At 41.9% G+C, this 3,793-nt stretch overlaps 1 long non-coding RNA gene across 1 annotated transcript; it reads right to left on the bottom strand.

Moving 5' to 3' along the window:
* Window positions 1–1,822: 1,822 nt before the first annotated feature.
* LOC104982149 lies at window positions 1,823–3,210 on the bottom strand. The gene is made up of 3 exons (XR_824482.1): window positions 3,160–3,210; window positions 2,773–2,860; window positions 1,823–1,888 (listed from the first exon to the last, which is right to left on the bottom strand). It is a non-coding gene; the product is annotated as an uncharacterized LOC104982149 (long non-coding RNA).
* Window positions 3,211–3,793: the final 583 nt, after the last annotated feature.

Raw genomic sequence — 3,793 nt, 5'->3', positions numbered from 1 at the left:
ATTCTTGCATTGCCTTTTGTGTGTTTGCTTACGCATTACGCTATCCTGAGAGACTTCCCTGGTGGTCCAGTGGTTAGGACTCTGTGCTCCCGATGCTGGGGCCAGGGTTTAATCCCTGGTTAGGGAATTAGATCCCATATACCACAACTAAGACTTGGCGCAGTCAAACAAATTTTAAAAGAACAAAGCAAGAAAACAAAAACACATTATCCCTGTGTACTTCTTTGTGGATGGTAAAGTAGTTTCTTTCAAAACAATGATTTTAAGTTGTTCCTGTTCTTAGAGACTTTTATTGCCTTGTAAAAGGTATCTGAAGTTTTTCGCCTGTTTTCATTTGTAAAATAAAAACAAATCTTGCCACCTTTCTCCTCCAGAAGTTAAGGTTGGGTTAATTTGTCCAAATTAATGAAAGCTAATTATCTTCTGGGCTTGGGGGTTGTTTATCAGCGGTGGATGGCCATGTATTGACCCAAAGTGATGGGTAAAAATTAATGCAGCCTTCTAATAATGGCTATTGTTATTTATTATTCTTTTGAGAGTTTCAAGCATAGCATCTGGTAATTAACAATTACTCAATAACTTTTGATTAACATACTATTTTATTGATTGGTTACCTCATTTAATTCTCACTAGTTAAGCTTTATAAACCCAGCCTTTCATAAGAGAGAACTGAAGCTCAGAAGCTAAACAACTTGCCTGAGGTTACTCGGTTTCACAAAGGCTCCTGTTCTCCATGGCTTGTGCCTGTAGCCGTGTTCAAACTGAATACAGATGGTGACCTCATGCCTTGTAGCATACACAGGAACTCAGAATGCTTTTCAAACAAAAATATAACTATTATTAATGAAGTTAAATGTAATAAAACATCTGCACTCTCCTTTAAAACTTCAATGATTAAGTTGCACTAACTGAAGCTTGTCACTCACCACCTGTCTCTACAAGGATGAGGTCTCACACGCCGCCACTGCTGACCTTCAGCGCGTCCTGAAAGGAGTTCAGGCTGGAGATCAGGAGTGAGGCACTCTGTGCTCTGGGAAAAGCTGGCAGGATAGGCCTTCAGATGGATATTTTCAGGAGAAGATTTTATGAGCCCAGTTTCTTGCGTCTCCTCATATCTAGAGGAGCATGAAAACCCTCCATGGGGAGGTCTATTCCTTGTGACTAGCAATAACCCCATGAGACTAGCAGCAAACTTCTGCAAAAACATGTGCGTGATTGCATGTGCCCCCCTTCACCAAAATCACACGCACAGTCAGGTGGCCCTGCCTCTTTGGAGCAGTTTCTCAGAGTGATCCAAAGTGCTGTCTCCCAGGCTACAGTCCTCATCTTACCCCCAGTAAAACTTAACTTGTCAGTCAATAAATTGAATTTATTTCAATTGACAGTTGAAATTTTACCCAAAAGCTCTTGTGAATTTAGGTGACTACAAACATCTTGGGGAGTATTTTCCAAATTGTTAAGTGAAAGAAATTTGAGTATGAGAGTCAAATAAACATTTCCCTGGTCTTACCTGGAGCAACCTGTTAAAATGAAAAAGCAGAAATAAAACTATGTTCCTCTCATTCATAGATACTAAAATGATTGCTTGAACTGGTATAAAGCAACTTGATTCTTAAATGACATTACATCTGCTTCTGACACGTTATCAAATTAGAAGACATATTTTTTGGGGTCTTTGAGGGTAAACCGGAAGTTGTTATAATTTTTGTTTCTTCTTGGATGGTTTTCCAGCACATCTGGGGTTGGTCCTCCCCTGGTCTGCTTCCTCCGTGTTAGACGGGGCTCCAGCATCTTTTCTACCACACTGGAGTCAGGAGCTTTCAGCGATGAGAGGGCTCTCCAGGTTCTGAGCCTTTTCTGTGGGCAGAAGTCACTCCAAGGCTTTCTCCTGTTAATATTTCAAGTAAATGAATAACTCAGCTGCACAAGCCTTTCTCTTCCTTCCTTTTTTTCCTTTACTCCTGTTCGAGATGTCCCTGCTTACTTTGCAGATAAACTAGGAAGAAACACAGGGGACTTTTAATTTTTAAACCCACTGAGTAGTAGTAGGTTCATATAATGATTTTTGAAACACTGGATTACACTTTGCTCCTTTGTTTGAGTGGAAATGTAAATACTCTGAAGTCTCAATTCTGCTACAGTCACGGATAATATAGTTATTTATTTTCCAAAGCTCGGTGTAGTAGGGTATCAGAGGAGTTTATAATCATCTAAACAAATATCCTTTTGGAGACTTCCCGGCTAGGAAGGCTGAAACGTTTTCTTTCAGAGGAAAGGATTCATTCATCCATAAATCTGTTTCTAGGTAGTGAAAAATCTGAGTATTGGCATAAATCACCAGGGAAGAAATGTGAATGACAAAGGCGGGTTTCTTTATCACAAACCTCTCAGAGGACCTGAAGGGCTCAGGATGCAGCGGATCTGCTTTCGAGTACCTTCTTACCTCTACAAGACAATTATCTTAGGCATTTCTGGAGACAGAAAGAGTCCTACCACGTTTCTTGGCAACGGTCCTTACATATTAACTAGCTGGATCCTCAAATAAAGACGGAGTTGAACAGCTCTTTTTTGCCTATTTGCGTATTAAATGTCTATCTGCAAAATCCTTCGGTGTTTTTCCGTGCGGGTGGGTATTAGGTTGCACTGAGAACATTTCCTGAATGACTCCTGGAAAGCCAATGATTATAACAGGACAAGGCTAATCAGAGAGCTCTCTCTCTGCAGCGGGGTACCTTTGGCAAATCACTGGCACGCGGATTTCAACTTACTCACCTCGTGAAAAAGGAAACTCCCGCCGACTGAGAAGGAGGGTGCCGGGTCCATGACGCTCTGACTGATACAGACCATTAATTCCAGGAGGCTGAGAACGAGAGGCATTCACTTTCGGTGCTGTGTACACAGGCGTTAGGTGTTTAGCAAACACAGAATTTGCGTAGGGTAAGATCATGTAGCTGATTAGCAGGCTAGGATTTCACCCCTGGGCTCTGCCACTGGGCTGGCTCGGGTTTCCAGGGTTGGGGGGGTCCATGCCTCAGCCGACCTGCTTCGGGAGATTAGTTCATTTTAGAAAGGACCCTGGAAACCCTCAGCCCCACTGCTTGAGTGTGTGAGCGTGCACTCGGGAGGATTAGCACACAGCATGTGTGTTGTTACACTTACCTCCGCGTCAAGCCTCTCTCTTCTATCATATTTCCAAGAATCCACCCCCTCCACCTCTCCTCCAGGCCTGCCACATCCATGGCTCTGACCAATGCCTGCAGGAGTTTCTAAGCTCAATCACTGATCTGACTGCCTTCTGACTCCACCAACATTCCCTCTGTCCCCGCTTCTCCTCAGCCTCAGCATCAGCACCAGGACATCTAGGGGAAAAAAAGGCATTTCCATTCTGGTTGGAGCAGCAAAAGCATGTACGCACACTGTCTCCCGATTAGAAAAGAAATTAAAAGATAAACGGAAATGCTCAGTCAAGTGCCATTAAGTCAGAAAATTACTCAGCTCTGAAATTCTCATTTAATCGCATTGCTTCTGGAATCTTGTAAACAATGGTCTTGCTTTTTTTTGCATGAGGTGACAAGGGCGGGAATGTTTTATAGGGTTAGATGGGACATGATCCATTTATATGAAAAAATGTATTAAGGTAGATGGTCACAAGCCTGCATTTCACTTTCTATTCCCTAAGTCAAACATCAGAAGTGACATTTAGTGCAAAAATTGAGAATTATGACATTATAGCAAGATTCATTATTTATTTGACTTGGAGTAAAAAGAACACTGAAGTTTTTTTTTTTTTTTT

This window comes from Bison bison, unplaced genomic scaffold (assembly GCF_000754665.1).
Source record: "Bison bison bison isolate TAMUID 2011002044 unplaced genomic scaffold, Bison_UMD1.0 scf7180017864527, whole genome shotgun sequence".
NCBI lineage: Eukaryota > Metazoa > Chordata > Mammalia > Artiodactyla > Bovidae > Bison > Bison bison.
The sequence above is the reverse complement of the archived record's forward strand: the minus strand, read 5'-3'. Positions and strand labels throughout refer to the sequence as shown.